Genomic DNA, 14,501 nt, shown 5'->3' with positions numbered 1-14,501 from the left:
TGTTTTTCACCAGTGAGGACACCACCATTAGCCTTTGTTCACGCCACTGCAAAACTGAGTTAAAATTTGTAGCTGTAAGTAAGGGCAAATATAACCACATTGATAGAATGTAAACAATATAAGAATTATTAGCCTTGATTTCAAGGCTTTACACAAATACTGCCTTACTTTGCAATTTAATCTAACTGTGACACTTTCTCCATATATATAATGGGAAAAATACCATATTATTCCTACTGCTTTCTCTTTGGTATATTGTAATGTCCAAATAATTTTAGTAAAAGGTCTTTATTTTGACATTATATAAGAAAAAGAAGAAATGCATATCCACTTAAGAACAATATTTTTAAAAACCCATATATTAATACTAATAAAATATGTTAATATTGCATATCCTATACTAACTAAAGAACCATTTTTTTTTCTTAAACAAGGTGAGAAAAACAATTAAAGGACTAATAAACCAAAAAAAAAAAAAAAGATTGTCTCACTAGGAAAATGCTGCTGTTGACTTTTCAAATAAATGTTTCCTCATTAAATGTACTTATGTAAACAACAAGTAGGTGCTACAGTGTTGTTCTAATATAAATGTCTAACTCCTTTGTATATCAGTGAGTCACAAACTCTAGTGAAAAGTCTACTTTTATTCAATTTGTGGAGCATTTTTGCATCTTTGTTCATGAGATTGATTTGCAATTTTTTTTTATTGCAATATTCTTCACAGTTGTTGGGGTCAAGGTTACACTGGCCTCAGAAAATGAGCTGGGAACACTTATACATTTTTCTTCTCTGGAAGAATTTGTATAAAAGTATTGTTATTTCTTCTTTAATGTTTGGAAGAGTTCACAGAAACACTAGACCTGGATTGTGTGTGCGTGAGTGTGTGTGTATGTGTGTGTGTGAGTGTGTGTGTATGTGTGAAGGTTTATTGATGAGAACTCAAACTCTTTTTATTTTTCTTCTATGTAAAAAAAGAAAAATTAGTTATAAACTCAGTATGGCCCATCATTCCTATACAGATGCAAGAACAAAACCAAATTATATGCTAAAAATGAACAAAGCTGTAAAACAAAGCTGTAAAACCTGCAGTATTCAAAATTAACAATATTATTTCAGTGTGATGGGTAATTGTTTTCCTTGGCTAAGTTGCAATTTGAAACCTAAATGCGTGTTGTTTGGGGCTTCCAAGTTTGCCCTCCCTAAGCCTTCTTGTGCCAAGCGATGACTCAAGTCTCCCACCCCTTTCTTCATTCAAATATAAGAAACTTCTCTCATAAGACACAATGACATCATCTGGTCTTCATTTAGCAGAAATTAAAACCCGGATTAAAACCCTCAGCTGCCCTTTTTTACACTAGCCTGGAATCGTGAGACTAGTTCATTATACTACGTGGTGGCAGGAGGTTGTTTCATATTGTCAAATCAATCTCATTTATTAACTAATATTAAAAAATTGAAATAGCACACTATGGAAAAATTTTTAATTGAAAACAATCATTCAAAAGAGAACCTGTATGTTCATAACTGGCAAAATAATTCAATTTCAGTGTAACTGAGAATAAGGGAGAGGCATTTCTGTTTTGATATTAGGACACCTAAGGTCTGGCTGCTGATCTAGTACCGGGCAAACATGCTTCCAATGCGTTGTAACTTAAGTGCGGTCACTTAAAATGACTCCTTGTGGCTACTGTAAACACAAATGGAGTAGGAACTAAAACTGCACGATGGTATTTGAGGATAAAGTGGTTGTCTAGATGATTACTTATATGTTTGTAGTAATTTTTAAGATTATCATCAAACAGAAAAAATAGACTTAAAGAATTTCTGTAGGGAACATGTGGATCATTGAAAATACATTTAAAGTATAAACAGTAGATCACAGTAACAAATGCTAATATGTATAACTCAGTTCTATTGTTCTATAATAGCCAACAACAGGAGCTTGTTTCTGTAACCAGAAATTGTGGGAGAAAGCATATATACTATACAGTGACTATATTTTTGACAATAAACGATTAAATGAAAAAAAGAAGAAAGTGCACTTAAAGAACGCCGTGAGTCTAAGACCCCCAGCTGAGAAACACTATTCCATATAAAGGAATCAAGTTTTACAAATTCTGGTAATGTCTGGTGACCTATTCATTCATCATCCAGTTCTGTCGTCCTTTCCTCTGTGTGCTCTGCTGTCTTGTCCCAGAGCCAATGTTTACTTTTAACAGGGCCCTTGCTATTGGGCACAGAGATTTTAGGCTTTGCATCTGCACATGCAAAGTCTACTCCAAGTGTTGAGCTAAGACAAAGTGAGAGAGTGGCATGGACATACAGACACTACCAAACATAAAATAGATAGCTAGTGGGAAGCAGCCGCATAGCACAGGGAGATCAGCTCAGTGCTTTGTGACCACCTAGAGGGGTGGGAGAGGGAGGGTGAGAGGGAGGGAGATGCAGGGGGAAGAGATATGGGAACATATGTATATGTATAACTAATTCACTTTTTATAAAGCAGAAACTAACACCATTGTAAAGCAATTATACTCCAATAAAGATGTTAAAAAAAAAAAAAAAAAGATGCCTTGGCTGCCCTGTAACAAGTGCTGTAAAGGAATAGCTACCAACTATAGGGCAAGATCACATTCGTCCATGTGGCTTTTGTTGTTTATGTTATTTGTTTACCCTGTAACCTTCTCCTCTTGGGGATAGAGGATTTTATTGTCCCCCAAAGAAATAAGCACAGGAGAGCAGAGAATAAATGCATTAAATGCTTGCTTTTTAAGTGTTAAAAAGCTTATCCTATTGAAACTACTGAGTGGTTCACCAGCCCTTCTGCTCCCGACAGGGGAGGGGTCTTAGAGAGTAAATTTAGAGGACAAACAGAGAGCAAGCTGATGATGATACTCCCTGAACAGGTGTGCTGTGCCCTGCTTCCCTACTGTGTGGTTAACATGGTGGGTGGATGGCAAATAGAATAATTCTCCCAACAGTGGGAAACCCTGAGCAAAGGGGCCAGGTGCTCTTTTTTCTCTCCAGAACCTTGAGAAGTGCTCACTCAGCAGCAGCATCCTATGAAAATCTGAGATGGCTGACAGACTTGTGGTTGCCAAGAGGGAAGGAGGTGGGGAGGGATGGAGTGGGACTTTGGGATTAGCAGATGCAAACTATTATATATAGGATGGATACACAACAAGGTCCTGCTGGGTAGCACAGGGAACTATATTCAATGTCCTGTGATATACCATAATGGAAAAGAATATAAAAAATAATGTATATATGCATAACTGAATCAGTTTGCTCTATAGCAGAAAGTAACACAATATTGTAAATCAACTCTACTTCAATAAAATAAATTAAAAATAAAAAGAGTTAGCTGTATGGCGAGTAGGGCTGGAGGGTCTGAGGTAGCCCCAGAAGCCTTCCCACAATGCATTTTAAAATAAGAAGGAGTCAGAAGGAGTTGCAAGGAAAGCAGGATTTTTCCACACCCCAAGAAAAGCACAAAAACTAGATATGAGCAAACTGACAGACATGAAGTTGTTATATCAGTTGTAAGCGGATGTCTTCAAAGGACCTCAAAGGACAATATGTCTAAAAATCAGGGAGAATGTGACCTCTTAGAAGATGCTGGCATAAAGGGGTGATGCCATAACCAGGTGGAACAATGGCCATGGTAATGAATGTCAATGTGGACAGATGACTAACATCTAGATCCCTCCCCTGATGCCATGATGGTACCTGAGCCTCAACATAGATGCCACCTCAGGAGAAGGAGGGTGGGGAAAATCCCCAATGACTGACACTAAGACTAAATTTATCTGGAGTTGACGAATCACTTTTTTTTTTTTTTTACTATTTTTCAGTCTCTAAATATAGCAAAAATTCAAAAGAATCATAAATTGAATTGGTAAGTTTACTTCCGTAAAAATATTTATCAAAGAAATATATCCTGAATGCAGGCAAAAAGACACTATCTGAGAAAATATCTGGTCTTCAAAAATTTTCACACTTCAATATAAAAATATTGAATCAAGAATAGCTTCAGGATCAAATGACTCCTGTGATCTCAGAGACTTAAACTGAATCATTACAGCCACCAGCCGTGTGGATGAAAGGCTCTTGGTGCTGCAGCCAGGAGTCAGTGCTGTGCCTCAGAGGTGGGAGAGCCAACATCAGGACACTGGTCCACAAGAGACCTCCCAGCTCCACATAATATCAAATGGCGAAAATCTCCCAGACATCACCATCTCAACACCAGCACCCAGCTTCACTCAACGACCAGCAAGCTACAGTGCTGGACATCCTATGCCAAACAACTAGCAAGGCAGGAACACAACACCACCCATCAGCAGAGAGGTTGCCTAAAATCATAATAAGTCCACAGACAACCCACAACACACCACCAGACATGGACCTGCCCACCAGAAAGACAAGATCCAGCCTCATCCACCAGAACACAGGCACTAGTCCCCTCCACCAGGAAGCCTACACAACCCACTGAACCAACTTTAGCCACTGGGGACAGACATCAAAAACAACAGGAACTACGAACCAGCAGCCTGCAAAAAGGAGACCCCAAACACAGTAAGATAAGCAAAATGAGAAGACAGAAAAACACACAGCAGATGAAGGAGCAAGATAAAAACCCACCAGACCTAAAAAATGAAGAGGAAATAGGCAGTCTACCTGAAAAAGAATTCAGAATAATGATAGTAAAGATGATCCAAAATCTTGGAAATAGAAGGGACAAAATGCAAGAAACATTTAACAAGGACCTAGAAGAACTAAAGAGGAAACAAGCAACGATGAACAACACAATAAATGAAATTACAAATACTCTAGATGGGATCAATAGCAGAATAACTGAGGCAGAAGAACAGTGAAGTGACCTGGAAGATAAAAGAGTGGAAATAACTACTGCAGAGCAGAATAAAGAAAAAAGAATGAAAAGAACTGAGGACAGTCTCAGAGACCTCTCGGACAACATTAAACACACCAACATTCGAATTATAGGGGTTCCAGAAGAAGAAGAGAAAAAGAAAGGGACTGAGAAAATATTTGAAGAGATTATAGTTGAAAATTTCCCTAATATGGGAAAGGATATAGTAAATCAAGTCCAGGAAGCACAGAGAGTCCCATACAGGATAAATCCAAGGAGAAATATGCCAAGACACATATTAATCAAACTATCAAAAATTAAATACAAAGGAAACATATTAAAAGCAGCAAGGGAAAAACAACAAATGACACACAAGGGAATCTTCATAAGATTAACAGCTGATCTTTCAGCAGAAACTCTGCAAGTCAGAAGGGACTGGCAGAACATATTTAAAGTGATGAAGGAGAAAAACCTGCAACAAAGACTGCTCTACCCAGCAAGGATCTCATTCAGATTTGAAGGAGAAATTAAAACCTTTACAGACAAGCAAAAGCTGAGAGAGTTCAGCACCACCAAACCAGCTTTACAACAACTGCTAAAGGAACTTCTCTAGGCAACAAATACAAGAGAAGGAAAAGACCTACAATAACGAACCCAAAACAATTAAGAAAACGGGAATAGGGCCATACATATCAATAATTACCTTAAATATAAATCGACTAAATGCTCCCACCAAAAGACACAGATTGGCTGAATGGATACAAAAACAAGACCCATATATATGCTGTCTACAAGAGACCCACTTCAGACCTAGAGACACATAGAGACTGAAAGCAAGGGGATGGAAAAAGATATTCCATGCAAATGGAAACCAAAAGAAAGCTGAAGTAGCAATTCTCATATCACACAAAACAGACTTTAAACTAAAGACTATTACAAGAGACAAAGAAGGACACTACATAATGATCAAGGGATCGATCCAAGAAGAAGATATAACAATTGTAAATATTTATGCACCCAACATAGGAGCACCTAAATACATAAGGCAAATACTAACAGCCATAAAAGGGGAAACTGAAAGTAACACATTCATAGTAGGGAACTTTAACACCCAACTTTCACCCATGGACAGATCATCCAAAATGAAAATAAATAAGGAAACACAAGCTTTAAATGATACATTAAACAAGATGGACTTAATTGATATTTATAGGACATTCCATCCAAAAACAACAGAATACACATTTTTCTCAAGTGCTCATGGAACATCCTCCAGAATAGATCATACCTTGGGTCACAAATCAAGCCTTGGTAAATTTAAGAAAATTGAAATTGTATCAAGTATCTTTTCTGACCACAATGCTATGAGACTAGATATCAATTACAGGAAAATATCTGTAAAAAATACAAACACATGAAGGCTAAACAATACACTACTTAATAATGAAGTGATCACTGAAGAAATCAGAGAGGAAATTAAACAATACCTAGAAACACATGACAATGGAGACACGACGACCCAAAACCTTTGAGATGCAGCAAAAGCAGTTCTAAGAGGGAAGTTTAAAGCAATACAATCCTACCTTAAGAAACAGGAAACATCTTGAATAAACAACCTAACCTTTCACCTAAAGCAATTAGAGAAAGAAGAAGAAGAAAACCCCAAAGTTAGCAGAAGGAAAGAAATCATAAAAATCAGATCAGAAATAAATGAAAAAGAAATGAAGGAAATGATAGCAAAGATCAATAAAACTAAAAGCTGGTTCTTTGAGAAGATAAACAAAATTGATAAACCATGATCCAGACTCATCAAGAAAAAAAGGGAGAAGATTCCAATCAATAGAATTAGAAATGAAAAAGGAGAAATAACAACCGACAGTGCAGAAATACAAAAGATCATGAGAGGTTACTACAATAATGGACAACATGGAAGAAATGGACAAATTCTTAGAAATGCACAACCTGCCAAGACTGAATCAGGAAGAAATAGAAAATATTAACAGACGAATCACAAGCACTGAAATTGAAACTATGATTAAAAATCTTCCAACAAACAAAAGCCCAGGACCAGATGGCTTCACAAGCGAATTCTATCAAACATTTAGAGAAGAGCTAACACCTTTCCTTCTCAAACTCTTCCAAAATATAGCAGAGGGAGGAACACTCCCAAACTGATTCTATGAGGCCACCACCACCTTGATACCAAAACCAGACAAGGTTGTCAAAAAGAAAGAAAACTACAGGCCAATATCATTGATGAACATAGATGCAAAAATCCTCAACAAAATACTAGCAAACAGAATTCAACAGCACATTAAAAGGATCATACACCATGATCAAGTGGGGTTTATTCCAGGAATGCAAGGATTCTTCAATATATGCAAAGCAATCAACGTGATACACCATATTAAGAAATTGAAGGAGAAAAACCATATGATCATCTCAATAGATGCAGAGAAAGCTTTAGACAAAATTCAACACCCATTTATGATAAAACCCCTCCAGAAAGTAGGCATAGAGGGAACTTTCCTCAACATAATAAAGGCCATATACAACAAACCCACAGCCAACATCATCCTCAATGGTGAAAAACTGAAAGCATTTCCACTAAGATCAGGAACAAGACAAGGTTGCCCACTTTCACCACTCTTATTCAACATAGTTTTGGAAGTTTTAGCCACAGCAATCAGAGAAGAAAAGGAAATAAAAGGAATCCAAATCAGAAAAGAAGAAGTAAAGCTGTCACTGTTTGCAGATGACATGATACTATACATAGAGAATCCTAAAGATGCTACCAGAAAACTACTAGAGCTAATCAATGAATTTGGTAAAGTAGCAGGGTCCAAAATAATGCACAGTAATCTCTGGCATTCCTGTACACTAATGATGAAAATTCTGAAGTGAAATCAAGAAAACACTCCCATTTACCATTGCAACGAAAATAATAAAGTATCTAGGAGTAAACCTACCTAAGGAGACAAAAGACCTGTATGCAGAAAATTATAAGACACTGATGAAAGATGATACAAATAGATGGAGAGATATACCATGCCATGTTCTTGGATTGGAAGAATCAGCATTGTGAAAATGACTCTACTACCCAAAGCAATCTACAGATTCAATGCAATCTCTATCAAACTACCATTGGCATTTTTCACAGAACTAGAACAAAAAATTTCACAATTCGTATGGAAACACAAAGGACCCCGAATAGCCAAAGCAATCTTGAGAACGAAAAACGGAGCTGGAGGAATCAGGCTCCCTGACTTCAAACTGTACTACAAAGCTATAGTAATCAAGACAGTATGGTACTGGCACAAAAACAAAAAGATAGATCAATGGAACAGAATAGAAAGCCCAGAGATAAACCCACACACATATGGTCACCTTATCTTTGATAAAGGAGGCAGGAATGTACAGTGGAGAAAGGAAAACCTCTTCAATAAGTGGTGCTGGGAAAACTGGACAGGTACAGGTAAAAGTGTGAGATTAGATCACTCCCTAACACCATACACAAAAATAAGCTCAAAATTGATTAAAGACCTAAATGTAAGGCCAGAAACTATCAAACTGTTAGAGGAAAACATAGGCAGAACACTCTATGACATAAAACACAGAAAGATCCTTTTTGACCCGCCTCCTAGAGAAATGGAAATAAAAACAAAAATAAACAAATGGGACCTAATGAAACTGCAAAGCTTTTGCCCAGCAAAGGAAACCATAAACAAGACCAAAAGACAACCCTCAGAATGGGAGAAAATATTTGCAAATGAAGCAACTGACAAAGGGTTAATCTCAAAAATTTATAAGCAGCTCATGCAGCTCAATAACCAAAAAACAAACAACCCAATCCAAAAATGGGCAGAAGACTTAAATAGATATTTCTCAAAAGAATATATACAGACTGCCAACAAACACATGAAAGTATGCCCAACATCATTAATCATTAGAGAAATGCAAATCAAAACTACAATGAGGTATCATCTCACACCAGTCAGAATGGGCATCATCAAAAAATCTAAAAACAATAAATGCTGGAGAGGATGTGGAGAAAAGGGAAGCCTCTTGCACTGCTGGTGGGAATGTGAATTGGTACAGCCACTATGGAGAACAGTATGGAGGTTCCTTAAAAAACTACAAATAGAACTACCATATGACCCAGCAATCCCACTACTGGGCATATACCCTGAGAAAACCATAATTCAAAAAGAGTCATGTACCAAAATGTTCATTGCAGCTCTATTTACTATAGCCCGGAGATGGAAACAACCTAAGTGACCATCATTAGATGAATGGATAAAGAAGATGTGGCACATATATACAATGGAATATTACTCAGCCATAAAAAGAAATGAAATTGAGCTATTTGTAATGAGGTGGATGGACCTAGAGTCTGTCATACAGAGTGAAGTAAGTCAGAAAGAGAAAGACAAATACCGTATCCTAACACATATATATGGAATTTAAGAAAAAAAAATGTCATGAAGAACCTGGGGTAAGACAGGAATAAAGACACAGACCTACTAGAGAATTGGCTTGAGTATATGGGGAAGGGGAAGGGTAAGCTGTGAGAAAGCAAGAGAGAGGCATGGACATATATACACTACCAAACGTAAAATAGATAGCTAGTGGGAAGCAACCGCATAGCACAGGGAGATCAGCTTGTTGCTTTGTGACCACATAGAGGGGTGGGATAGGTAGGGTAGGAGGGAGGGAGACGCAAGAGGGAAGAGACATGGGAACATATGTATATGTATAACTGATTCACTTTGTTATAAAGCAGAAACTAACACACCATTGTAAAGCAATTATACTCCAATAAAGATGTAAAAAAAAAAAAAAAAAGAATAGCTTCAATTCAGCAACATTTTCTTGGACCTTACCAGGTACCTCAATGCCTGTAGAGAGAGATTTTCTCAGGTAGACAAAGTTTACAGAACCAAGTCATTTAAAAGTATTAATCATTTCAAACCTATAAACCGTAAAATGCAAATTTGAGGAAAATTTTAGGCATAAAATTTTGTAAGCACCTTATTCAAAAAGATAAATTCTTCAAATGATAGCAAGACAGGATACTAAAGATACTAATGCTAAGAAAGGGATTAAAGTTCGTGAATAAATAGAAAATGAATACTTTTTACATATTTTTGCAAGGAAGAGATTTAATTTAAAAGTTTACTTGTGGATAACATAAATATAGACATGAGCAAAATCATAAGTGTAGAGTTTATTGAATTTTCATAAACTGAAACCAGCAGCCAGCTGGTAAAAACAGGACACACCCAGGACTGTTCCCCTCCACGTAACCCCAGAAGCCCTCCTGCAGTTCCCACCTACCCCTCTCAAAGTAGCCAGTCTCCTGGCTTCTATCGCCATAGATTAGTTTTTCCTGTTCTTGAATTCTATTTATGCTTTCTTTTGTGTCTGTCTTCTTATGCTCAGCGTTACATTTATGAGATTCATCCGTGATTTTGTGTGTAGTTGTATTTTGTGTATTCTCGTTGCTTTGTTCCTCTATTGTATAAATACACTACGATTTCTTTTTATTCTACTGTTGATGGACACTGTGGTGTTTTCAGTGGGAAGTTTTTATGAGGAGTGCTGTAAATGAGTGTATTCTTGTATATCTTTTGATATACACTTTTCTGTTGGGTTTATTCCTATGAGTGGAATTACTGGATCATATAGTATACGTATATTCAGCTTTAGAAGATGTTGCCAAACAACTTGCCAAAGCAGTAGTATGAATTTACATGCCCATGTGCTGTATTGGTAAAGCCTCAGTGTATCCTTATTAACATTGGCTTTTCTTCTCCCATTTCTTCCTTTTCTCAGTCTTCTCTGTCTTCTCCCCCTCCTCCTCCTCCTTCTATTCCCTCTTCCTTCTTGTTTCTCTTCCTTTCCCCCTTCCCCTTCTCTTCTCTTTCTCTTCCTCCTTCTCCTCTCCCTCTCCCTCCTCCTATCACTCCCCATCCTCTTCTTCCTTCTTCTTTAGACCTTCTTTCTGGTGGATGTCTACTGGTAACATAGCATGGATTTAATTTGGATTTTCTTGATGTCTAATGAAGTTGAGCATCTTTTCACTGTATTGGCCATTTGGAGATGCCCTTTTGTGAAATACCATTTAGAAAAACTGGGTTACCAACCTTTTTCTTATAGTTGTGAAGTTCTTTATAGAGTCTGGATGTGAGTTCTTTGTCAGATACATGTATTTCAAATATATTCTCCCACTTGAAAATTATTAAACAATTAAAAGTCTGACATATATTGTAAGTTTTAATAAATACTCTATGAGAACACAAATGTCCTTTTTTAGTTCTAATTTGCTTTTCGGTTCTAATTTGCTAAAAATTTATCGTAAAAGAGTGTTGCATTTTATTTTATTTATTTATTTTTTGCGGTACGCAGGCGTCTCACTGTCGTGGCCTCTCCCATTGCGGAGCACAGGTTCCTGACGCGCAGGCTCAGCGGCCATGGCTCATGGGCCCAGCCACTCCGCGGCATGTGGGATCTTCCCGCACCGGGGCACAAACCCGTGTCCCCTGCATTGGCAGGCGGACTCTCAACCACCGTGCCACCAGGGAAGCCCTCATTGTGATTTTAATGTCAGTAGGATCCATAATAGTAGTCTTTTTTTCATCCCTGATACTGTAATTTGTAATTTTTTCTTCTTTTTCTCGATCAGTCTTCTGAGGAGTTTATTCTTTTCATTAGTCTTCAAAGAGCCACCTTTGGATTTATTGACTATTTCTATAGTATACCAGTTTTCTATTTCAATAATTTTGGTTATTTATTGTTTCTTTTTATCTACTTCCTTTAGGTATAATTTTCTGTATTTTTAAACTTCTCTTTACGGATACTTATGCCTTTTTAAATATGTGCATTTAACACAATAAGTTTTCTTATAAGCACAGCATTAATATCATCCCACATGTTTTGATCTGTAATATCTTTCCTAACCTTTAGTTAAAAATATTTTCCAATATCTACTGTGATACCTTCTTGATCCTTATTTAATTTCTAAGCATTGGGAGATTTTAACTTATCGTTTGTGATTAATTTTGAGCTTAATTTCATTGTGTTAAGAACATACTTTGTATGATTTTGATATTTGAAAAGTCTTTGAGGCCTATGAGTACTTGGGGTAACTATTCCATAAACAATTATAAAGGAAGTATATTCTGCAATTGTTGGTTCAGAGCTCTGCATATGTATTTTAGGAAAAGTTTGTTAATTGTGTTGTTCAAATTGTCTAGGTCCTTTCTGATTGTTAATCTGATTATATCAGTTACTAAGAGATAGCAGCTAAAATCTTCCATTGTGTTTGTGGATTTATCTATTTCTCCTTTCCATTCTGTAAGTTTTTTTCCACTACCACATGAACAAACCCAGGCTATGCTATTGGAGGATGAGAGACCATATGAATATTCCACTGCCACCCCAGCCATTCCGGCTAAGATCTCAGACATGTGAGTGAACCCAGGCATAAATAGTTGATCCTGGTCCAGATTAGAATGATTACCCAGCTGTTCTTAGCCCAAACTGATAAAGACAGACTCATAAGCTAGGTAAAGCTTTTGTTGCTTTAAGCCTCTAAGGTTTTGGTTGATATGTTATGTAGCAATAGGTAAATTAATTAGCAAAGTTTTGTAATTTGGGGGCCATGTAAGCATTTCCTTCCTGGATTTGATTTTCTAATTGGTCTCCTGGGGCATGTTGGGATGCAGTTAAGCATCTGAAAGAAATGAGAGGTGGTATAGATGGAACGTGAGGAGACTTCAAGCAAGAACTATTTCAGATAGAGAATGAGAGGGTGATTTTCTTGTCAAAGAATGATCAGTAGAGTTGGAGGGATTCAGAACCATCTTATTCTCCCAAATGTCACCATTCTAATTTTCATGGTTCCACTCTTTCTCAGTCAATGCTCTGCTTTCATATAAAATTGTAAGACTTAATTTCCCAAACCACACGATGACACTCTGCATCAGATTTTTCATATATTTTTCTTGAGATAAGAGATTATATAAGGGTAATCTGAGAAATTCCCTGGTTCTCTAATCATGCTTTGACCTAAAAACTTACAACACTGAGCCTTGAATTTCCTTTCTTTAAGCTCCAAAGTGCATTAGAAGCATCTAGCCCTCAGTACTGTCTTGTATTTCTTGTGCCTCTCATACTGTGCTATGGAAGCAGTCCCCATCTGCCAACAGGCACTTGCTCCGTATGGCTTTAAAGATGGTTTAAGCAGCTATTTTGCCATTGCATGTTGTGAATAATAAGTATTCTATTCTTTAACGGCAACTGGGTCGTCACTACCTTCCAATCTACCAAGTCAGATAACCAGTCCCAGTCAATCGAGGTACCCCAGTGAGAGGTCAGCATAGTTAGCTGAATCCATTCAAGCCAGTTTAAGCAGAAAGAGATTTAGGGTAGAGAATTAGATGCTTTTAAAACTGGAGGCTGGAGTAACAGGCTCTAGGCTCAGCTTCTAAGAATGACTCCTAAAATGGTCCTGAAGAACTGGCCCACTAAGGGAGCTTGTGCCTCGACCACAACCAGGAATCTGGGAAGATAGGAAACAGCCACCACAGCTACTGGTTCTAGAATGTCTCCTACCCCTGACCTCTGCCATGATGTGGGCAAGTAAATGTATCCCCTTGATCCCAATATTCATAAAGCTAGCAGTGGGCCTAAAAGACCAGCCTCTTCTTTATCTAACACAGAAATACCCCCATGGTACCATTTTCCAGAAGAACTAATAGAGCACAACTTCTCCCTTTCTAGATACCCTAGAATTTTTTTTTTAATGGAAATGCATTTCTTTTATTTATTTATTTATTTATTTTATTTTACTTTTGGCTGTGTTGGGTCTTCGTTTCTGTGCGAGGGCTTTCTCTAGTTGTGGCAAGCGGAGGCCGCTCTTCATCGCAGTGCGCGGCCCTCCCACTATCGCGGCATCTCTTGTTGCGGAGCACAGGCTCCAGACGCGCAGGCTCAGTAGTTGTGGCTCACGGGCCTAGTTGCTCTGCGGCATGTGGGATCTTCCCAGACCAGGGCTCGAACCCGTGTCCCCTGCACTGGCAGGCAGATTCTCAACCACTGCACCACCAGGGAAGCCCATACCCTAGAATTTGATCTTCCAAATCTCATACCGGTATATCTGTTGGCCTAAGCTGTATGACTAACTGAACTCTTAAGGAATCACGGAAATGTGGTCTTTCACTTTTCATCTCCTATTTTCTGACTGCACAAAGTATATCCGTAGCTCAATGGCATCAGCAACATTAGTAAGGGAATAGAGGTGAGCAAGCCCATTGCAGAACCTGACCCAAGGGCTAGAATAGTTAATACCAGTGTCAGTGATACGGGTGATGCTCAATTCATATTATCTGTTTTTATTTTTCTTGGTCTGGCATTGCTCATCAATGGGAAAAGGCAGACTCCAGGGTAGGGGAGCCTGAAGCTTCTTCAGGCCAGAGTAGAAACAAACCTTTATGTTGTTTTCTTTTTGCTATGAGTGTCATGCTCTTACAAAAGGTTTTCCCAAAATACTAATGCTAGAAGGGGGCTAGTTTTTGATGAGTAACTTTTCATACTGCTTCTCTCTCATCATTAACTTTCTTCATCAATT

Source organism: Phocoena phocoena, chromosome 11 (genome assembly GCF_963924675.1).
Source record: "Phocoena phocoena chromosome 11, mPhoPho1.1, whole genome shotgun sequence".
NCBI lineage: Eukaryota > Metazoa > Chordata > Mammalia > Artiodactyla > Phocoenidae > Phocoena > Phocoena phocoena.
Note: the sequence above shows the minus strand (reverse complement) of the source record.